This window comes from Staurois parvus, unplaced genomic scaffold (genome assembly GCF_062004578.1).
Source record: "Staurois parvus isolate SC_StPar_1 unplaced genomic scaffold, SC_StPar_1.0 ptg000401l, whole genome shotgun sequence".
NCBI classification, from domain to species: domain Eukaryota; kingdom Metazoa; phylum Chordata; class Amphibia; order Anura; family Ranidae; genus Staurois; species Staurois parvus.
The window spans coordinates 1,263,536-1,288,012 of record NW_028318197.1 but is presented as its reverse complement, the minus strand read 5'-3'; the positions used below and the strand labels follow the sequence as shown (position 1 = coordinate 1,288,012).

The window sequence follows — 24,477 nt, the reverse complement described above, 5'->3', positions numbered from 1 at the left end:
ACTTTAATTCTTTCAGTGCTGGCACATCCCCACCGCAAGGGATAATTTTTTTTTCTACCCAATGTTGGGCTTTAAGGGCTCATCTACACTGCACCCTGCGTTCAGTGTTCAGGTCCGCATATGCGTTTACATGTGCTTGTAATGCATTTGCGGTGTGTTTTTTTTTAACCAAGTTGCATTCACACGCATTTGTATGTTTTTAATCGCGCATCCTTTTTCTGCGTTTAAAAAAAACCGCGTTTGACTGCATCCTCTTTAAAGGAGCCCTAATAATCCCAGGAAGAAGTGATGAAATAACACTGGTAAAGTTGAGAAGTTTTGCTTCTTGCAGGAGGGGAATGGGAAGTTGGAGTAATGGTGAGTGTGATCAATGGGATGGGAGGGTCTGGATGGTGATAAGAAGGCTGGCTCTCAGCCATGATAGACTGCAAAGCCTGAGCTCCCTCACTCCCAATCCAGAGGAAATCGGAAAATATTCCCAAGCAGAGCAGACAGCTGGAGGGGGGAGAGGAGAGAGGGAGAGAAGAGGAGGAAATCCTATAGAACTATGAGGGATCACACACACATCTGAGCACTCTGTGGATGTGGAGGATGAGCAGGGCAGGGAGAAGTAGATCCTGATCCTGGAGAAGAGATCTGCCCTCCATGTGATCAGTGTGTCAGTGTGGATGGTAGTAGCGTGCTTCCTCTCTCTTCTGCTGCTGCTGCTGTCTGTAGTGGATGCATGGCATTCTTCTGTGCGAGGATTCGCTGTCTATTCGCTGTCATGGTCAAGGCGTCTTCTTCCTGTTCCGGACCTATATAAAGGTGAATGTGACAGGAGGATCGCCCCATCATCAGATCATCCACACACCCTGGACCGCACAAGGTATGCCATCCCCGTGCTGTGTGTTTGTTTTGTGTGGTGTGTATCTGTGTTATGTTTTTGTGTAGTGTAGACATTGTATCTATTTCCTTTCCTTGCCCCATTCATAGAAGCTCCCGCATGGGGCGATTATGGCGAGTCTGCAGATTTAAGCGGTTAATACGATTACTGCATTATAAAAGGATCAGCGATTTCATGCATGGAGAGTGCCCTTCCTCGTCCACCTTCCTGCCTCTACCTGCCCGGGGCTCCTTTGACCTTCCAGATCAAGAGGAGCGCCTGCCTATGCAGTAGCGCAGCATGGCATGCGGCATGGGGATCCCCCCTCTCCCTGTCATCAGGGAGCCCAGACATCATCATCACTGTGCTATGCTCGTACGTGTGTGCTGGCCAATGCTGCAATCTGCAATGGAGAAGTCATGTCCTCATCAGCTTGGGCTGTGTGCTGGATCCTCTCCTCTGAAAAGTTCATTCTGTAGATATTTCCTCTTATTTATCACTACATTTGGACTCCTGGACTCTTATTAACCCATAGGCGGCTAATCATTGGCCAAGGGGCCCCCCAATTTTTATTTTAAAAAAAATGATTGTCTTCCCATATAATGAAAACTAGAACTGCTTCTTTTCATTTTCAGTTTAAAATGAATTGGGCAAGGTCTAGATCAATGTGACTTTGGGAGAGGATCCCAGCACCCATGTGACCCACATCCAGTAAAAGAAAAAAAAAAGAAGACTCCTCTAAGGCTGGCATATACAATTCAAAACCATATAATAGGAGGTCAACTCTAAACACTTTTAATTTGTATGCAGTCAGACAGTCCCTTGCACTACATAGGTGAAGGTAAATCTAACGGAGAAAGAAAAAGAAAATGGTATAATGTATGGCCAGCTTAAGTCCCAGAGGGGCCCCGGTGCATCTGTACAGTCTGTCCAAATGGTACAATGTCCGCCCCTGTTGCCGGTTGCCCGCAGTGCGTTGCCTGTCCCCACCCCCGGCACTGGAAGGGTTAGCAGTCCCTCCTCCAATAGGTTGTGAGTGGGATAGATTTGTAGTGAGTTATTATTCCTGTGGTGCCTCAATAGGAGGAGGTGAGGAGTGTGTGGTCCCTGGAGAATGTGCGGATAACGTGCATGTCTGCTTTTGCTGTAGGTGGCTTATTCTGGAAGAGAGGTGTCCCTGATTTGTCCCTTTTCTCACGGATGACTTGGTAATTCATATGCATCCTGCCTGACAGGTATTCTCACATGCCTTACTGCATGAGACAGGCTCAGCATCCAGGAGGATTAGCCCAGGGAGCGAGACTGCGGGCTGGATGTATTAAGGACACCGGAGCCTCAGGTTAAAGCTTACTGAGGTCCTTCCACTTAGACCTCCTCAGCCTGTACTAGGAGTCCTGCTGCTGCGGTGGAGCTGATCAATGCCTTTGACTTAAGCTAGGAATTGAGGTAAATAAGCCCACTGCGGATCCCCAGCCTTGGAAGGTCTTGTAGTATCTTTTGTCGTCTTTATTACCCTTTATATCACCTCATTAGGACTGCTCCTTAACCTGTTGGCTGCCACTGACATCTGCAGTGCATGTCGAGGAGCTGCAGGCTTCTGTTGGAGCTGGGGAGGAATCCATTTTCATGTATACATGTGTAGAATATATACATATATATATATATATATATATATATGTATCGATTGACTGCCTGGCTGCAGACACGCTGCTGCCGTCATCATGACATTGTGTCATCATCCCAACACTTTGGACCAATTTCACTAACAAGCGTGGATTTCATTCATTTCTGCATATGTCAAACAACAGATTTCTCACTATGCTGGCACAGTTGTTGCTTACGGCCAGGGTTCCCATCTCCAGTACTCTATTCTAACATGTCACTCCGGGAAAAAAAAATTAAATAATGCATAGCCGGAATATATATTATCCCTTCTATAAGGTGGAATTGATGTCAAATAGCCCAGGGGTAGATAGCGGTTGGGGATTGCATGAAATGACCCTTTGTATTAAAAGCATGACTGCATGTCTCTTAGTTCCTAGTTTTACATCTGATTGTCAAGGTAATATATAGTGATCTACAGTGTAATTCAGTTCCCAGCTTCTATAGAACGAGGGAATCTTTCCACAAGTGACATGGCTCAGCACACGTGGAGCACACAGGACCTAGCCCTTCTACACTGCAGATGTCCTTAATAGGGATAATGACCTGCGTTATTGTAATACGCAAACTATCATCACTGTCTTTAGACATTTATGTCATTTATTACTTGGGCAGGCTGTTTTATTTTAAATTCAGGATAGGCGATGATCCTTTTTATGGCAAAAATTTACCTGTCTCCTTAGATAAACCATTAACATGATCGGAGTGACATGTGCAGGAATGGCCTCTTTGCTGGGCTGCTTCTGAACTACATCTCCCATCATGCTCAGCTGGGTTATGCCTAGACTGCCAAAAGATGCTTGTGTTTGCCTTTGGGTGAATTTTCTGTAAAGGTATGCATCCTACAAGTATCATGATAGACATGCGATCATGATGAGGATGTGGTGGACCTAAGCTATTCAGCTAAACTGCATTGCTGTACATTTTTTATGGTAACACACATGAGCCTTTTTTTTCTGTATATTATAGATAATCATATATAAAATATGTATGTTTAGTGGAAGCCATACAAATGATGCATAGTAAGGTGAAATAGCCTTTGAAATTGGCTGCATGTGCACAATACAGCTGAATAATCAACCAGACATCAATTGAAAATTTGCATAAAGCATATACTCATTTATATGTTTGTATAGTATCTCTCTTTCTCTCTCTCTCTCTCTCTCTCTCTCTCTCTCTCTCTCTATCTATCTATCTATCTATCTATCCGTATCCTACAAGACAAAATTTTTTTGTCATTTGGAACAGTCACAGCTGATCTAACCCAAAAAGGCTATTGGGTGTCCCCGAATGTTAGCGTGAATCGGCGTTGTATTTGCTGGGGGATAGTGATATAGGAAATGACCTTGTCTCCTCTGCTTTGGAAGAAGAAATTGAAAGAGGGTTTGGCATATGCTAGGCAGGGAGGTCTGCTCTCACAATATTGTTTCTGCTAAAAGAAGAAGTGAAATCTGTGTAAAGGCTGGATCCCATACAATCTATCTTGCTCTGTTTCTGAACGGTGGTTTTGTTGAAACAGGAACCTGTCATTGTCAGATTAGCGTATGTTGCAACATTTTGTTGTCTTCTCAAATAATGAAAACTGGAACTGTTTCTATATTCAATTTTAAAATAGCTCCTTTTGATACCATATTTGCATCGAAAAGAAGTAAGATCTTCAGAAATCCATACATTTTGATATCTAGAATATTATATGGTGCTTGGTGTTCTCTCTGCCAGACACCTGTGCAACAATATGCATACATGGCCATTCCTCACCTCCAGCATCATTTTGCTGAGTAGGTCTAAATCAGGAAGACAGCTCATCTCCTTTGGTGTGGAGAGAATATTATCTGTTCTAGTTGTTCATGAGTTGGACTGTCAGTTATTATAATGTGATAGGAAAGCTAAGCATGGACATATAGGGGGTTATTCACTTAAACTGCATGATGCAAAATCTGGTGCAGCTCTGCATAGAAACCAATCAGCTTCCAGGTTTTATTGTCAAAGCTTAATTGAACAAGCTGAAGTTAGAAGCTGATTAGCTACCATGCATAGTTGCACCAGATTTTGAGTGCACCAGTTTTAGTAAATCTCCCCCACTGGGCCTTTTTCCCTAAAATGTGAAATAAGAGAACTGGCATGACCTTTAAACATCCGATTGTGCACAAGGAAAACTAGAGCTTCTTCAAAGCATTGAACTTTGATGTGAAGGCAGGTATTCCTTGCTTCATCTGAATTCATACTTTCAGAATACCAGTAGTAGAACATTGCACCATGTTAGCCATTAATTCATATTGATAGGTATCACTTAAACTCCATACTTTACAATATGACAGCATTAAAAAATCTGTCCATCCAAAGCTACCTTTCATTTATAGGAGGAGTAGGCTTATTTAACCATGGTTTCTTGGCAGCCCAGCCAATAAGTTCCTCCTTTCTCTGTTCCCTCCCATCATGTGATTTAGGGTGTTCCCACCTTTGGGTGTTCCCACTCCCCCGGTTGCATTCTCCAGCATATAAAATAAATGAAAACTCCTACAGGTAGAGTGGGACCCTCTTGTTCCTGTCGTGGCAGGTTTTCAAATCTGGGAACTCAAGTACAGAGACTTCACCATCAGAGTCGCTCCGAGATGTAAGGAATTATTATTTGATTTAGCTGTTCAACTTCACTAAAAACAGAAATATAGTATTAAGGTGGGCCAATCCTTTAACGTTTGCTTTTCGGCATGATATAAAGTTTTTATGGGGAATCTGATGACATCTCACTGTCTTCCTTTTTAATCTTGAGATGCATTTGAAATTAAGCTGTCCACTTTATTACCAGAGGGGTATCAAATAGATTTGGGCATCATCTGGACAGCTGTCTAGGTGTCCCAATGCTTCCATGCCCACTTTAGTAAATCAGACCCATGGCTTGGCTTCTAGAGAATTACTAACAACTAAATCCTGGTGAGTGACTAGAACATGTTATACATCCAGTATCTTTCCATATTACATGTCCAATGAAGTGTCAAGATTTCACTATGATCTAGTTAGGACAGAGTTCCTGTACATATGGGGGTCTGTTGATACCTGGGGCTTTTTTATTTGCGAAGTTCAGCTTTCAGGACTTGTTTTCAGTGGATGCATTAATGTATTTTACTGCATTTCCTAGCTTAGGCAGAATGTATGGTAATGAGTAAAAGGCATTTTTTAGGTATATTCTTTATGTTTTTGTGAAAAGTCCAACATGGGTTGAGTGCAGCTTCACAACTGAATGGAGAGCTTCATATATGTGTTGCAACCTATTTGGAAGCGCAGGGCTCAGTGTGTTACACATGCTCTTTAAATATGATAAAAACACTCCCTAAAACAGTGTACGACTTAATAGAAGCACAGGTTTTGGAAAAACTACACAGTGGTGTAACTATACCCATAGCAGCCCATGCAACTTCTATGAGGCCTGGGGTGGGAGATGGGCCCCATTAGGAAGGATGCTAAGGCTAATTGAGCTGTAAAGTCTCCAGTCTAGAAAAGCTGAATTCAAGGGGAGTATTCAGGATCAATGTGATTCCAAGACCCGCTTGGGCAGAAAGGACCATCTGTTTAGCTGTTTTAGCAGTATAGATTTTTTCCCCCCAGAATTGTGACTACAACCCAAACCATTCTGAAATGAACCCTGTATGCCTAATGATGCCAAACACACTCCAATTTTACTATTTTATCAATGTGCAATTCGGTCAAAACAATTTGATCAGAAAATAACATATACTTAACTTTCCTCACTTTAGGTTTATATTATATTCTGAGCTGATTTGGTTATACATGTGATCATGTATGGATCAATCAGATTATGAGGTTGCATTGTGAAAACAGGAATTTGATCAATAACTTACGATTGCAACTTCTAACTAACGATTCAATTCCACTTCACCACATGTGGCATATCGATTGAACGTGTTGTTGACTATCGATTGAGTATTCCTATTGGAAGGGATCAAACAGAAAAAAAATGATCATTTATTGAAGCATGTATGGCCACCATTATGCATTTAAAATCCCAGGGTGTCTCCTTAGCTGAAATCTGATAAGACAGCTAAGGTTTGTAGTTCTATAAAAAAAAAGCCAGTGTTTACTGAAGATTGTGTTAGGGATTTACAGTATTTGTGTACAGGAACATTAACAAACATGTCCTGATGATATGATGTAAAGTATAGTGACAGCTTTTATTATTGCTGCTGTAGCTCCTAATATAGCCATATTATACAATGCATGTTGAGATCAGTGACATGTATTGTCACAGTTGACCACAGAGAAAGGCCACAGTGGAGCCCTATCATTAACATGCTGTGGGGCCCCCGTAGTGCGTAGTTATTATCCCGACCCTACAGACTAGATGCGAACACTATGAGTGGAATAGACCACCTGAAAATGAAAATAGATATTTTTATTCAGTTGAATATCTGTAAAGACCTGCATCTAAAACAGAAACATTTTTATATTATATGTCAGAGATTTATTGGCTGCTTCCAAACCAAGAAAAAGCAGTCATGCAGATGGTAGTTATAAATTAAAAGTATGTCATAGGCCATCTTAGTAAAGCTGTATTTAGTTGAACACCTAATAAAAAAGTAAAAACGGAGCTGTTGGCATACAGTTGATCTTATTTTTCTTAGAGTTACCAAATTCATATTAGGCTTGCAATGTGTTATAGCAGTGCATGATGTTCTTTGAGCAACATTTTCCTTTATAAGATGATACAATTTAATTTTTATGAGCAAGTTTGCAACTCTTTAACTCTTAGTGTTGGAAACGTGGAGGATGCCATTTACCTGGCTGTCATGCTGGTTCAATAGCTTCAGGACTTTCTAAGTCACCAACTTGGATCACGTGTATAAAACTGGAGGACTTACATCACTCTGACTTTTCTGACCCCCCTTTTTTAAAATCAGTAACAGAAAAAGTATCTGTCATTGATAGAAAGGGATAGAACCCCTGTCAGTTTTTTTATTTCTGGAACAAGTAAAGATGAAAAGAAGTAGAGATGCTGGATTGAAATCAAAAGATTGGTCAGAATATAACAAGGCTGGTGAGGCAGATACAAATGAGGGGTACCTCAAACAGGGGGTCCAACTTTGAAGAATCATGTACTGTATACAGGGGCGGACTGACAACTCATGGGGCCCCCAGGCAATAGGGGATCATGGGGCCCCTTTGTCCTCACCCACACTCAAATCACATCTAAAAAAGCCTATGAAAGGTACTAGGGGCATCTCATGGGGCCCCCTACTGACCCCGGGCCCTCGGGCAAACCTGAATGCATGAATGGTCAGTCCACCCCTGACTGTATACAAAGTCCTAATAGAGGGCAAAACAACCAGTCCAGAAATCCTAGTAATGGTATTGGTTCACAAACAAAAACACAAAATAGCCAATGGGTTTCAGGGGCTTAGAGACCTCCTCCTTCTTCAAGGCTATAACACAGACATAAACACTTACAGATATCTATATTGGGTCATTTAAACCTGAACTATATAGAACTCTCTCCAATATATGAATATCTAAACAAGGATCATGAAACTTGATTTAAATGTGTATATACATCATGAAATAAATCAGGAGTCTCTAAACTTTCTAGACAAAGGGCCAATTTACCGTTCTTCAAACTTTGGGGGGGGGGGGGGGGACTGTGGCCAGCAAGAGTAGAAAATGTCCTGGTGTCAGTGGAAGAAGTAAACTGTGACCCCTCTTTGGTATTGGGGGAGAAGTAGTGCCCCATCATTGATATCAGTGGGAGGAATAATATCCCATCGTTGGTCTCAGTGGGAGAAATATTACCCCATTGTTGGTGTCAGTGGAAGGAATAGCACCCCATCTTTGGAGTCAGTGGGAAAAGTAGTACCCCATTGTTGGTGTCAGTGGAAGGAATAGCACCTCATTGTTGGTGTGAGTGGAGGGAGTAGTGCCCCATTGTTGGTGTCAGTGGGAGATATAGTACCCCATTGTTGGTGTCAGTGGAAGGAATAGCACCCCATCTTTGGAGTCAGTGGGAAAAATAGTACCCCATTGTTTGTGTCAGTGGAAGGAATAGCACCTCATCATTGGTGTGAGTGGAGGGAATAGTGCCCCATCATTGGTGTCAGTGGGAGATATAGTACCCCATTGTAGGTGTCAGTGGAAGGAATAGCACCCCATCTTTGGAGTCAGTGGGAAAAATAGTACCCCATTGTTTGTGTCAGTGGAAGCAATAGCACCTCATCATTGGTGTGAGTGGAGGGAATAGTGCCCCATCATTGGTGTCAGTGGGAGATATAGTACCCCATTGTAGGTGTCAGTGGAAGGAATAGCACCCCATCTTTGGAGTCAGTGGGAAAAATAGTACCCCATTGTTGGTGTCAGTGGAAGGAATAGCACCTTATCATTGGTGTGAGTGGAGGGAATAGTGCCCCATTGTTGGTGTCAGTGGCAGGAATAGTGCTCCATCATTGGTGTCAGTGGTGGGAATAATGCCCCATCATTGGTGTCAGTGGGAGGAATAGTGCCCCATCATTAGTGTCAGTGGAAGGAATAGTTCCCCATTGTAGGTGTGTCAGTGGCAAGAACTACACTATGTCCCACTGTTGCTGGCAGTGAGGGGGGATAATGCCCCAAGGGCTGGGTAAAAGCAAGCAAAGGGCCAGGCCACAGTTTGGAGATCACTGAAATAAATCATTAAATCAGAAACAAATGTTCAGTTGTAGCCAATAATGGTGTAAAAAAAAATAAAAAATTAAATGAAATGTTTATTAAATAAATGTTCTTAAATATAACCATGATCATTTCTTAATAAAATGCATTGTGTAAAAGGATAAAGAGCAAAAATGAATTCCAAGTACAGGCAAACTACACAAACAGTGCCTATTGGACTTCCATAGCGCAAGAACTGGCAGCTGATCAGTAACTCAGTGGAACTATAGTTTGGGATGTAAAACAGAAATCAACCATAAAGCATAAATAACATTTTAGGGGGTTCATTTACAGAGTTGCTGAGAGCATTTGACAGGTAGTGAGGAGGCGTTGTATTGCATGATCACCACCTGTTTTACCATAAACCCCACACTAGCACACCACAACCGCATGTATTGCACGAGGGGGGGGGGGTAATTTTTGGCAGCACCAAAATTCAAAACATCGCATGTACTTTCTCCTCTGCTGCCTTTGTAGCTTGAGGGGGAGCAGTAAAAATGCAGCTCAGCCCCCAAACACAAGTTTAATTAAAGGCCTAGAAGGAGTTCAGATAACTGAAGCAGGTTACCATGTGTCATATGATATTTGCACTAAGGGCTTGCTCACACAAGCCAATAAGGGAGTAGTAAAAAAGGTAATTAAGCTGCATTGTTTCTGCCCCCAAACCACCCCCCAAGCTGCCAGGATAACTAGACAGGGTTATACACATACTGCGACCAAAATTGTACCACAAGTAGCCAGGTCCGGTGCTAGACTATTTTGCGCCCTAGGCAAGACCAGCTACTTGCCCTCCAAAAATAAATAAATATATTTTTTTAAAACAGTAGAAAATATTAAATCAAGAAAACAAGAAACTGCTAAATTTCTTTTAATTTGCAAAAATAAGTGACATAAGATACCACCAGCACCAATATTAAAGACAAAATCAGTGTCATGAATGGACTGTATCTGTAGCTGGCAGTAGCAGGGTGACAGTTGCAGTGAGTGGAGGATGATGGATTCACACTCTGACAGATCCCAGGATGGAATTCCCCAGGTAATGGGCGCAATAAAACAGCAGGCAGCTGGACTGAATGATCCCACACAGTGACAGATCCGAACAACACACTACCACCAACACACCACCTCCAACACTGACATAGATTAGCAGGCCCAGTAGGCATTAGAAGAGCAGGCTGCAGGATTGTGATGATGTCATCACTCACTGACACATTGCACAGGTAATGGGTGTCCGGCCAGCCGGGTCACACAGACAGATGACATCAGAGTCAGACATTAGCTTCCTCCGCAGGCGCAGTTTTGCCTCCGCTGATGAATGGGAAGAGAAGGACTGGAACTCCACAGTGATCAGCAACTGCCATCCGACTTCCAGTAAGGGACTGAGTCTGAGAGTAACACTGGAAGGACCAGCTCGGCTGCTACACTGGCCACAGACACCCAGCATCTTTCTCTGTATTTTCTTCCTCCCCTCTGCCGCCACTCCTCTCAGCTCAAGGATCATTCATGATGCAGTGGCATCCCACACAGTGAGAGTGCTGGCCTGTGCTGTGCCCAGGCGTCCCTAGGTTGCAGTGTGCTCTAGACGGCCACCTAGTTTTCCCAATGGAAGCACCGGCCCTGCATGTAGCGAACAGCAGGAAATACTGCCGCTCAATGCAACTGAATAAGGTCATGCATCAAGCAGCGTGCAAGCACGTGTAATGCTCAAGGTGCATTCAGAGGTAAAACAGGTGGTGAGGAGATGACATACTGCCTCCCAGCTGCTTGTCAACTGCCCTCTGAATAGTGATCAACCACAGATCTCTTTGCAGAGAGGCTGCAAGGGCTGCTGTAAATGTGAACAAGCCCAGGGTAAAACTCTTAGGCCCTGAAAGCACAATTGGTCCTGTCCGTTTTTCATGCAGACCCGATTGGACCCTTCATTGTCTTCCATGGAGCAGCGAATGTAAACTGATTTGTGCCTTTTTACACCCACCTACCTTCAATCCAATCCTCTACAAACAGGATCTGGATCCGTTCCCGATACAAAGAAAACAAACAGAGAGCGCACCAGCCTAGTGCATTATTGTAAAAAAATATTTATTGAAAGGATTAAAAAGTAGGTATCGTACTAACAATTGACATAAAGGTCAAAAGCATATCACACTGAACAGTGGTATCCAATCCACATTGCATATAAATCCACAATTGGAACCCTGAATTTCCAACAGGCTAACACGTTTCGAGGGCTTAGCCTCTTCCTCAGGGCTCTAAGCCCTCAAAACGTGTTAGCCTGTTGGAAGTCCAGGGTTCCAATTGTGGATTTATATGTAGTGTGGATTGGATCCAGGACATCCGAGATGTAACCATAGCCCTAGCCGAGTCCATCCCCAAGCGCAGGAGTATAAAGTTTGCTCTGTTTTCTGGATCCGCAGTCTGGTGTAAACGGAGAGCCGGTCTGTTTACATCTGACCCATCATAGAGCAGAACAGGCTGTGTCCTTGTCCACTCTGCATAAGAGGAGCGGACACAGACCTGTCATCTGCCCCCTTCACTCTGCTTAGTGAGGGATCAGCGGACAGATCCCACGCTGAGCCAGAGTGGAGTCCGCCCAGTGTGAAAGGTGCCTTATTGCAACAATATGTGTTATAGGTGAATACATTAAAAGAAATACCAAGGAAAAGCCTATAGGGCTAGATTCCACCTGTGTGGAGAGTGCCGTTGGTGTCTGCAAGGAAGGCAAAAGGTGTGGAGGATCTCTGTGCAGAAATCTGCAACATGCCTCTTTGCAGCTCTCTGTCTGTCCTTGCAATTCTTTGCACTTAAAGGAGGAGTACAGCCAAAGCTCGTTTGTTTGGCTGTACTTCTCCAGTAGATCACAGGAGTGCAGTTCATTCTGCACTCCTGGGACCCATTTTCAGCTTGCTAAGTCCACTGTCAGCTGATGTCATTCAGCCAGTCCAGGCTGGGGAAAGATCCCGACTTTAAAGTCGGGATCCACCCAGATCCCTGGACTGGCAGCTGGCTCAGCCTCTCAGCGATCTGCTGAGAGCCTAGAACCAGCGGGGGACAGATGCAGCATCGCATCACTGCTGCATCCATCTAGGTAAGTATCATTTAAGGCTAGGTTCACACTAATGCGCTGCGGTACATCGCAAGTGATTCGCACAGGAACCGCAAATCACATGCGAATTGTGTGTGGTGCGATTTGAGCCATACATTATGTATGGCTCAAATCGCACTGCATCCACACCAAAAAGCTGCAGAACCCTTTTTTGGGTCCGCACTAGATCGCATGGGTATTCACACCTGTGCGATCCGATTCTGCACATCGCACTGCATTTTTGGACCGATTTTGGGGTGTTGTTAACTTAACATACACACGGGCAGCGGTTGGCATGAACAGGGTGTGATTCTGACGCGCTGCGGAATACACACAGAAAACACTGCAAATTCAGGACCGCTTAAGTGTGAACCCAGGCTAAAAAAAAAAATAAAACTGCAAGCTTTTTTTTTTAAACTCAGTAACTTTAGGGATTATTTACTAAAGTTGGAGAGTTCAAAATCAGGCTCACTTCTGCATAGAAACCAATCAGCTTTGAACTCCAGCTTGTTCAATTAGGCTTTGGCAATAAAACCTGGAATCTGATTGGTTTCTAGGTAGAAGTGAGTCTGATTTTGCACTCTCCAGCTTTAGTAAATAAACCCCTTTGTGACATTTCAATAAAGCTGAGACAAAAAAAGGTAAACAGTGCCTCATGTTGTAAAAAAGGAAGGAACGGTCCCTCGCTGACAAACACCAGCTGGAACAGAAAAACGGATCACTTTCCTGTGTGGGCAAGTGTGAACGAGCCCTTAAGAGGGATAATGGAAGCTCATATGTGACTAAAGCAGATTTCTGTGTGTAATCATTACATCCTCACTGAGTCACTAGAATTCTTTGTTGTAACAATGTATGTTATAGGTGGATACGCTCCAAACAATATTTGAGAAGAACCCTCTAAGACTGGTGATGGAAGTTCTTACATGACTGAAACAAATCTGCACTTATTTGTTATTAAGTCATTATCACTAGAACGCTCTGTTTTAACAATGTATGTTAGAGGCAGATGTACTAAATGGGACGCTGAGGAAAACTGCTCAGAATGGAGGAGGGTGACTAAGATCGTATATAATGTACTTTACACATAATGAGTACTTATTATCACTCACAAATGACACAAATCACCACAAGAAAACCTAAATAATAGGAGGAAATGATGTCTCAGCCAGGGGCGGACTGACCATTTGAGCACAGGGCCCAGGGTCAGTAGGGGGCCCCATGAAATGCCCCTGGCACCTTTTGTATAGGCTATTTTGAGTGTGGGCAAGGACACAGGGGCCCCATGATCCCCTATGATGTCTCAGCCAGGGGCGGACTGACCATTTGAGCACAGGGCCCAGGGTCAGTAGGGGGCCCCATGAAATGCCCCTTGCACCTTTTTTATAGGCTGTTTTGAGTGTGGGCAAGGACACAGGGGCCCCATGATCCCCTATTGCCTGGGGGCCCCATGAGTTGTTAGTCCGCCCCTGGTCTCAACTATGGGGTTTTACCACCCTCTAATTGTAAACAAACTCTGAGCCCCCTCTAAGGCTGCTTATACACTGATACGCTGAGGTTTACCCACACCGCGGGTACAGCGCAGTGCGCCTGAGCCTTTCCTGCGGGTTAGCTGTGCTTTGCCATAGACTTCTATTATATATTGCAGGTGTGGTGCACTTTCTGAAAGCTCACCAAAGACCCCTGAATTCAGAAGTTTTGGTGCGTTCAGAAAGTCTATGGCAAATCCAACTGAATAACGCCATGCAACAAACAGCGTGCAAGCACGTGTACTGCTCAAGGTGCATTCAGAGGTAAAACAGGTGGTGAGATGACATACTACCTCACAGCTGCCTGTCAACTGCCCTCTGAATAGTGATCAACCACAGATCTCTTTTCAGGGAGGCCGCAAGGGCTGCTGTAAATGGTAACAAGCCCAAGGTGAAGCTCTTAGGCCCTGAAAACACGATTGGTCCTGTCTGTTTTCAGAAGTTTTGGTGTCCTTTCAGAAAGTCTATGGCAAAGTGCAGCTAACCCACAGGAAAGTCACAGGATCAGTGTGGAAGCAGCCTAATAACCCTTTTTTAAATTTGCTAATATGCCCATTGCAAAACTATGTGATCTGTAATAAACTGACCTTTTTCTCTTCCAGCTTCTGCTGGCATCGCTCTCCCAGCTGTTAGAAAAGTCCAGGGTGATGTGCACTTGGTATGCCTGGGACAGGAGTCAGCTCTACAGAGGAAGCATCAGCTTATGTGGCTCCTGGTCCATCCTCGGCCGCTTGAATCCAAAACTGCTGGCGCCAGCCCTATGCACTCTGGGACAGCGGGTTGGCAAACCATGATCTGGGCTTGCCGACCCACCATTCCAGAACATGAGGTTGTAAGCCATGTCAGAGAGCTTCATTGGACACAGGTTGAGCACCCCTGCTTTAGGACTTTGTTTACTCTGCTCTATAGCTTTGTTTACTGTTACAGTCAGGGATCTGAACTGTGCTTTTACTGCCCCTAACTACTCCCTCTTAAAGTGATATTAAAAGCAATGTTTTTTTTTAAATTTAATTAACAAACATGTCATACTTACCTGCTGTGCAGTGGTTTTGCACAGAGCAGTCCTGATCCTCCTCTTCTCGGGTCCTCCGCTGGCGCCCCTGGTCCCTCTCCCCTGCTGAGTGCTCCCAGAGCAAGCAGATTTGCTATGGGGACACCCAAGCAGGCTCGCTCCCAAGTTGCTACTCTGCATGTCCATTCACACACACACACACCACTCCCTCTCTACTCATTTGCTCATTGGCTGTGATTGACAGCAGTGGGAGCCAATGGCTGTCTCAGCCAATAAAATGCATGAAGGTAAAAAACCGTGAGCCTTTACAACCACTTTAAGCAGCAAAGCCAGCAGACAGAGGTGTTCACATGATGCGGCCGAACTACTTTGCATCAAAGTTATACAGAGATCTGTTAACCACTTGCCCTCCAGAGGATTTACACCCCCCCCCTTCCTGACCAGGCCACTTTTTTGCGTTACTTTAACTGACAATTGTTCAGTCATACAATGCTGCACCCAAATTAAATTTATGTCCTTTTTTCCCACAAATAGAGCTTTCTTTTGGTGGTATTTGATCACCTCTGCGGTTTTTATTTTGTGCGCTATAAACAAAATAAACTGCAGAGAAATACACAGCAGCATGTCCTTGCTGGCAGGAGAGAGACCTGTTGTGTACACACAGAACCTCTCCCCTTTCACTGTTTTCTCAGTGATTGCTGGGTGCCAGCGGAGAATCTCCGGCTGGGATCCGGTGATTGACATCCGTAGCCACACACCTGGGAATGCAAATCACGTATACAGTATATACGTGACTTTGCGCAGCCCTGCTGCCCTGTAGCAGTGTTTCTGCTATAGGGTGGCAGGTAAGTGGTTAAAGAGGGCATGTTTAATGCTTAGATCTGCTTGTGGTTTGGTAACTTTTCCATTGTGGCAAATAGGGTGACTCCAGTTAATCTGTGTATTGGAGTACAAGCATGATATGGAAGTATTGAATCGGGAATTAAGTGTGATTATGGTAAATTGAACAGAGTGTCCAGATGTAGCAGAAACAACATCAATGTCTTTCAAATGTCCATCTCACATGCAGACAGCACCGAGTGTCCTCAGTAATAGGCCATTCATTAGCCACTTAATACATTTGCTGAAAAGTGATCACTTCTCTCACTCATGGGAGCATATGCCAGGAATCTGAAAGCAGCAGATAAGTTAGTTGTCGGATATTGTAATATCTCAGCATCCCCATGGGAATAACAATTCAGAGATTTGCACACCATGTACAAAATACTCTACTAATTATTTATCAACTAAGTGCACGATGCAGCAGTATCCTTATCTGCTTTGCAGTTATAGAACTCACGTTTTAAATGGGCTGGTTAGCTTCAGTAAATATCTTTAAGTGGTGTGATTTCTCATTTGCTAATGCATATTACCTTGGTTCCATGTGAAGTACATTTTATACGGTGCATTGGTTTACAGTGCCAACAACTTGGCACCAGAATCCAAAACAGAATCCAACTTGCTGATGTTTAGGCTACCCTAGCATTTAGATCTCCCCTTACTTGAACTTCTTCACGCTATGTCACTACCATAATGCACGTTACTGCAATGCGCAATTTATTTTAAATTGCACCCCAAATCACCTGTATTCAACCCACTGCAACTTGCAACAGTGAACTAAATGTTTTGCAATGTGCTGCGCTGGAGAAAATTGCACATGTATGATTTTGGGTCCATTGTGGTGCATTGGGAAGGAATTGACTGCCTTAAGACACCTCACATTAACATGTGGCTAATGTGGCTAATGCCCCATGGTGAACCTAAGTGGTGTAAATGGTCTTGGATGAGATTCAAACCATCTGTGGGTGGGCTGATTGTACCCAATTCAATTGTTGTATGACTTGGGTACACTCAGCCTGTCTGATCTTTCATGCGATCATTGCCAGTGGCTATAGCAGCTAGCAATAGTCACTGTGTTCTCCTGGTGGGGAGAGCTGTCCCCACGGAGAGCACAATAGTTCCATGGGAAGAATTCCCCCATCAGCACTAACTGTGTTGATGGGGGCATCAGGCAATAGTCACTGTGTTCTCCCAGTGAGGAGAGCAGTCCCCTCCAGGAGAGCACAATAGTTCCATGGGAAGGATTCCCCCATTAGCACTCACTGTGTTGATGAGGGAATCAGGCAATAGTCACTGTGTTCTCCTGGTGGAAAGAGCAGTCCCCATCGGGAGATCATAATAGTTCCATGGGAAGGATTCCCCATCAGCACTCACTGTGTTGATGGGGGAATCAGGCAATAGTCACTATGTTTTCCTGGTGGGGAGAGCAGTCCCCACCGGGAGAGCACAATAGTTCCATGGGAAGGATTCCCCCATCAGCACTGACTGTGTTGATGAGGGAATCAGGCAATAGTCACTGTGTTCTCCCAGTGGGGAGAGCAGTCCCCACCGGGAGAGCACAATAGTTCCATGGGAAGGATTCCCCCATTAGCACTGACTGTGTTGATGGGGGAATCAGGTAATTTTCTTTCTTGCAACACGTGGTTGCAGGAAAGAAAATCACATCATCTATGGCCAGCTTTAGGCTGACAATAGATGGATCGAAATTTGTCTGGTTCAGCAATTTTCATATGTTAAATGGCTGCAGTACTGCTCAGTGTATTCTGATAACAGAGTCCCCACTGTCAGAACACAATGTTACAGCGGGGGGTGGGGGGGATTCCTCCTTTCACCTCACATGCATGGAAGGGGTAATCTGTTTATTTGTCTTTGAAAAAAACCCCATCTATTTATGGCCACTCTTAACTTAGGGTGAATCTTAAAAGAGAAGTATGGGAATTAAAAAAAATAAATATTGAACATGTGATAGTGAATTCAGGCTTTCAGGTTTTCCATGAAGATCATTGGAGTCCTTTTGGCTTAATACCCCGTGTAGGTGTCGTTGTCCCCTGCTGGCTGCAACACCAAGATCTGAGCAATCACATGGCCACTGTCAGTCACTGGCTGTCTGATCTGCCCCTCCAGTATTCACTGGAGCGCCGGGCTGTGGAGGAGGCAGGAGTGACTGGCTCAGGCTCTCAGCAGTATTAAAGTCGGGATCCTCCCAGAGCCTGGATCAGCTCAGTAACATCAGCCAACAGCAGGCTGTAGCCCACTGGCTGAATACAAGTCACGAGTGCAGAACTAAGTACATTCCTGTGACCCACAGGAGAAGTAGGGCCTTTGACTCTTCTTTTCCTTTAGGAGGACACCTTTCCTACCCACTGATACTCATTGCAGCACTCCTCTGCAACTCTCTTTGTCTGGTGGAGACTTTGGAAGTACCTGGCACTTTCGGATATGAGGAAGCACATGACCTCACTCTCCTTCCAGGATGTAATGCTTAGGCTTAAAGTGTTACTAAACCCAGGACCCTGCATTCACTATATCCAGTCTCCCACAGTACACACAACATGGATGTGCAAGTATTTAAGTAAATATAAACTAAATACCTTTTCTCACCAGCAGTTAGGGCAGTTTTGTGACTACTATCAGTGTCCAGCAGAGCACATGTTAAATTTAAAGGAGGAGTTTACATTCTGCTCTAGGAGGGTGAGGAACCCCTGACTTCTGACTGGACAGTGCTGATTGGCCCTGTGCTGATCACATGCACTCTCCCAAGGTAAAAAAAAACTAACAATACACACCAAACTGAGCATGTGCAGCTAGCTCCCAAGATATTTAGGAGACACTGGAAGAAGGGCAAGATCAGAGAAGACAGGATCAAACAGTCTTTTTACACAATGTAGGGGGTTAACCCCTTAGGTTCCACAGTGAATATAACAAGCATGCTTTACTGCATCTACAGACTGATTTTACTGTTGTGGGTCTAAATATCCAATCATCAGACCCCAACACTGTTATGTGGGAAAGGAAGAAGGTTTTTAACTCTGTAAAAGCTCTGACATGGAACTTACACAAGGATCAGACTTAGGGCTCCAGCCGGTAAGCAGCGCAGAAGTAGAGGGCGTGGAATGTAAGTGTTTAGGTGTGTGTGCAGGAGGTGGCCTATTAAGAGAACCTGTCCCTTTGCCCTTAACTCAATCATCCCTGCTTCCTTCATAGGCTCTTAATTGCTGCACCATACAGTCCAGTGGGAGCCGTCATATAAAACAGTCATAACACTGCCTCCAGTAATAATTTAAGGTACATTTTTTGCTGTAATATGTAATTTTGTTGGCAGCAAGAACATGAAGCTCGTATACATCAGTGCTGTCATTTCTGTATGCCTAGTGTAGGATGATTTTTTAATGTAGCCCTGATGAAGAAATAATGCTGAGATGGCTTTATACAGTAGACATTACACAGACATCCATGTGAATATGTTCATAATTATCTAAACCAGTCCTACATTTTTCTCTCATTTCTGATTAGGCCATGCTCACTTTAGCACAATCATTCCTACTCTGGAATATAACAGATTCTGATCTTTAAAAGAACAGAACAGAATATAAATATGGGATCTGCACTAGCTGCTGACACAGGGAAAAAGAAGGAAGGATGGGGGTTATTGAAATAAAACATAGGGGCATTTTCCCTTATCTTTAGTTCTGACAGTCTCATATTACATGCAGTAGTGTTGGGTCGGGCGCGTCTTTGTGTGCAAAAGGTCAAGCAGAGATTACCTGTGACCTTGTTCACAAAAGCTATAAAGGAAAATTTGAGGCAGGCTGTAGATGATGTGATTTTTTTCCCTGCAACCACCTCAATTCCCCTCATTATCACAGTCAGCTTTGATGGGGGAACCCCTCCCATGGAGCTATTTTGCTCTTCCGATGGGGGAGCCGTCCCTACCGGGGGAACACAGTGATTATTGAAAGTGGCTATAGCCACTGGCAGTATATGCATGCTAAAATCTGACATGCTGGTCCTAACAAAGTCAATGGATGGATTGACTTGGGTACAATCAGCCTGCATATACATGGATCGAATCTTGACTGGTCCCCGCTGAACCGGCCAGGATTCAAACATTTATGTCCAGCTTTACTGAGAGGAGGGTGCCATTGATGATCTCCTACTGAAAATATTATTTGCCTGTTTTTCATCGCAGTACTTTCTGAGACACTGAGGAACAAGCGTGCGTAATAGTAAAGTCACTGGTCTGAAAAATGAATTTATTGGATCAGCTTCACCACCAGGGACAAGTGTATTCAGAATGAGAGGTGGGCAGTGGCAACCAAAATATTCCTTTAGTACATTTTTTCTTTAGGCTCCGTTCACACCAGTGCGTTTTTTAATACTTTTTGCAGAAACGCTCTACAGCCCCTTTACCATGGTTTCCTATGGAACATTTAAAGAAATATAAGCGAGCACATACACATAGGATATTTAGATAATTATTATACCAGATAGCCGCTAGCACTGAAGGGTATGGATAATAATCCCTGTTATCGTATTCACAAATCTGAAAAGTGCAGCGCTTTCACAAATGATGTAATTGCCTATATATATATCTAAAGTGCACAATAAATATAAAGTGCTATTCGTGCAAACCGTGCAGTGTGCAATCAATAAAGGTCCATAATCTGCATATGATATCAATCAATAAATAAATATATGATAAATCAAGTAAAATTGTTAATATTGCGTACACAATCTAATATTAAAGTACTATTGTGCAATAAGTGGAGATAAAAAGTCCATAATAATCGTGTTTTCAAAGGGTATAAATAAACGAGAAATTCAACATGAATTTTTCTTCAAACGATAAAATCCTGTGCCACACTGGATTTTATTGTTTGAAGAAAGATTCCTGTTGAATTTCTCATTTATTTATACCCTTTGAAAACATATGATTATTATGGACTTTTTATCTCCACTTATTGCACAATAGTACTTTAATATTAGATTGTTTATGCAATATTAACAATTGTACTTGAATTATCATATATTTATTTATAGATTGATATCATATGGAGATTGTGGACCTTTATTGATTGCACATTGCATGGTTTGAATGAATAGCACTTTATATTTATTGTGCACTTTATATATATATATATATATATATATATATTGTTACTGTACTGTCTCATGTATTGTCTCCCATTGTAATGTACAGCGCTGAGCAAACTGTTGGCGCTATATAAACACTGTGTAATTATATATATATCTATATATATATATATATATATATATATAGGTAATTACATAATTTGTGAAAGCGCTGCACTTTTCCTATGAAACATGTTTACATCTATGCTTTTTTGAGCTACTGCACTTTTGGAAAGGTTTTAAAAGCAAAAAGCAGCGTTTTTTCTGCAATAGATTTCAATGGAGAATCTGCTGAAATGCATGGTAGTGTGTTTTTGCTGCGTTTTGCATTTTCATTCTGTCCAGCAACAAAAAAAAAATTAACTGAAAAAAAAAAGTGAACAAAATGCAAAACACAGTAAAAACGTGTCAAAAACACATCAATAATGCACCAAAAACGTGTACAAAAATGCAAAACAAACTGCGAAAAGCAAACTGCTTAGGTGTGACCAGAGCCTAAAACATTTTATCATGTTATACTGTTATACTAGATTTCTATACCAACTGACACAACATTGGCATATAGTTTTATGGGTGTTTGTAAATTTGACATGTTTAAAGTTCACATCAAACTCAGGTCTGTGGATTCCCATTCCGATTTAGCTCAATGGTGTAGTCTGGTTGACAGTCCTGAGGCTGTGTTTTACCCGCTTTGTGTGTGTTGGTTTCTTTGGACACTCCGGGGGGGAATTCAATAAAGCTGCTGCACCACTTTTCTGGCATTGATCCATCTTGTTAATGTATTGCACTAAATTCATGAAACATTTATGACACTTTTAGCTCTGATAGCGATTCTCACCACTTTCCGGTAATTCTAAAATGTGCCACTTTTACGTTGTGGTGCAATGAATGCACCAAATTTAAAATAATCATTCCAAAATGAAATACGAACACTTTGTATCTTACAAAAGTGGAACTAAGACCAGCTCTCTTTTGGCATTCAGAGAGAGAAACTGGTGCAGACAGGTTTTGCAACAGTGTCTTGAATGTATTCAAAAAGTTGTGCCGCATGCGCAAAATTCAAGTACAAGTTCTAGACAGGTACATGAATTGGGTGCATTCTGCACCTCTTTTAGAGACACGTTCACAAAATCTGCCTGCACTAATCTATAAAAATGAAGATCAGTGCAGTGATGATACGCTGAGCTCAGTGCATTGCACTTTTTCTTTTTTTTTTAAACAAACCTTATTGAGATATCATACAGACATCTCATTCCAGTGCAGTCACACCGCATGACAGGGAAAAATGCTTTGTCTTCTATGTGCCTGGGTCACACCACCGCATTGTACTGCATTCAGAACTTTTTCTCAATGCAGTGTTAGGCAATCCACTACTTTGCATCGCGTGGCCGGCAAATTCACTTTATGAAATGTCTGTATGCGTTGCAAGACAGTGGCTGGTGTGAACCATCTCTTATTCTGTTAGCATTAGTAAATAGAGAGGAAGGTATATTATATTTATTTGTTTTAAACTTTTTTTTTACATTTGCTTCCTGGTTTGGGGCCTAGGCCAAAATGATGTCGTACATCCAAGGAGTCTTCATGAGAATATTTCTTTTCTGGAGGAGGGGCTTTCTCAGCTAAGCACACCCTCTTGTCTGCATGCCTGAGCTAAGGGCAGATAGATTCCAAGAAGTACATGCTAAATGAATCATCTGCCCTTACTAAAGATGGTCAAAATGCTGGGGGGGGGGGTGTTTTTCAAAGTGATTTTTCAACAAAATAAAGTATAAAGACATGGATGGGCGAGCTTGCTGTGAATATTAAAAATGAGAGACTTGCAGTGATATGGGTCTGGTCCTGCAACCCCCTGGGATGTATGATGTATCCTAGGAATCTGGGAAGGGGGGGGGGGTACACAAGCAGACATCATTCTTGCCTAGGCAAGAATTGAGGAAGTGGGGTGGGTACCTGTTAAAAAAGGTGCACACTCCCTGGGAGGGAGGATAAGGGGTACTTTCACTTTTGATCGAAGGTCAGCTTTAAAAAATATCATAATTGTGTTCCCACCCAAAAGGGAAAGTTCTGCTTTAAGGTCTCGTTCCCTGCTCTCCATTAAGGATTGGCACCTTTGGGGAGTGGGTACCTGATTTTGACAGGTACCCGCTCCCACTTCTGCTGCGATCGTCTAGGCGATCAGAAGTGGAAGTTGTTCTCCTCCCCCCTCCCGTAGTCTTCAGGGACATGTGACAGGTCCCAGAAGACTACAGCACCATTCAGAAAGCACAGCGCTAATCGTGCATGCGCAGTGGGCACCCGGTTGTGAAGCCGCAAGCTGTAACAGCCAGGTGCCCACACTGAAGATGTCAGTGCCAGGGAGAGAGGATGGCCAGTGAAATCGGCTGTGGTGAGGACACTGTAGGATCAGGGGACAGCAGCTACAGTTTTTGCAGCTGCTGACTTTTTTTTTTTTAATTAATTGTGACTGGAGCTCTGCTTTAAATAACGCTTTCAGTTTATGGTGCTCAGATACAGTTGAGTTCTGCTTTAACCCCTTCATGCCTAATGGTGAAACAAATCTAAATGCCTAAGCTCAATTTTGCAACGTTGACATGTGGCAGTAAAACTGTACATATCATCACAACTACATCCAGGTGAATTATACCACGTTTTTTTTTCAGGACAGATTGGGCTTTCATTTGGTTGTAAATGGTAATGGATATCTGATTTTTTTTTATTATCAAAGAAAAACTGGCCCAAAATAGTAAAAAAAAAAAAAAATTTTTTATTTAGCTGTGTGTTTCTTGTTACTACCATAAACTACCATCAAAGACAACCCGAAATAAATTCTCCAGCTCTTGACAATCGCAGTGATACCATATATGCATTATTTGTTGTTTGTACCTGTAGTACAGCCCTGAAATAATAGTGTGCATTCTGTTTGTGTCTTTTTTTTTTACCTAAAACACACTGACACTAACTGACTGATACCAATTTGACCATTTGACCTTTGACCCTGACCTTGACCCAAAGACTACCCCTGGCACTGAACTAGATCAAACCTTGATCTAGGTATTTTTCTTTATTTTGTATTTTATTTTTAATATTTATTTATCTTTTTCTTTTTTTTTTTACAAAATTTTTTCCCCCTCCATGCCAGGAGTTGGAAGGATACAATGTATCTCTCTCCTCCATTCATAGAGAGAAAAAAAAACCAAGGGGGCTGGACTGTACAGTGACTGATCACTGTGATAGCTAATCAGAGGCTATCACAGTGATCATGTGACCTGGATTTGGGAGTCCCGGGTCCCGATTGTTAGAACAGGACCCGGTGCTCTCAGTGACATTGCGGTCTTTGCGCTGGGAGCGCGCTCCCAACAGAAAGACAAGTACGCAAATATGTGGCCCCAGGGAAAAAAAGCCCAATTCTGTGAGGTCGCATATTGTGTTACGTCGGCATCAAGGGGTTAAGCAAGTTTAATTCTCTCTACTCAGTTCTATAATGGAACAAAGAGACAGACCACTTGTGGTTTTAAAAAAAAATGTCTTATAATTTAAATAGCTCTGTTCATAGAAGACTAAAAACCTTATGGATTTCAGTGTACTTGGTGCTTAAATCCATTCTCTGCAGCCGCTTTGTGTAATTGTGTGA

At 42.9% G+C, this 24,477-nt stretch overlaps 1 protein-coding gene across 4 annotated transcripts in view; it reads left to right on the top strand.

The window, feature by feature from the left end:
- Nucleotides 1–435: 435 nt before the first annotated feature.
- Nucleotides 436–24,477, top strand: part of LOC149455266 (sodium/calcium exchanger 1) — a 439,670-nt gene continuing 415,628 nt past the window's right edge. The window contains exon 1 of one of the 4 annotated variants that reach the window (XM_089686501.1): nucleotides 436–868. The gene's annotated coding sequence lies outside the window, so the exon portion shown is untranslated. Of the gene's footprint in view, nucleotides 869–1,968; nucleotides 2,312–24,477 lie in introns of those variants that run through there. The other 3 variants (XM_089686497.1, XM_089686499.1, XM_089686498.1) reach the window with 3 other exon arrangements.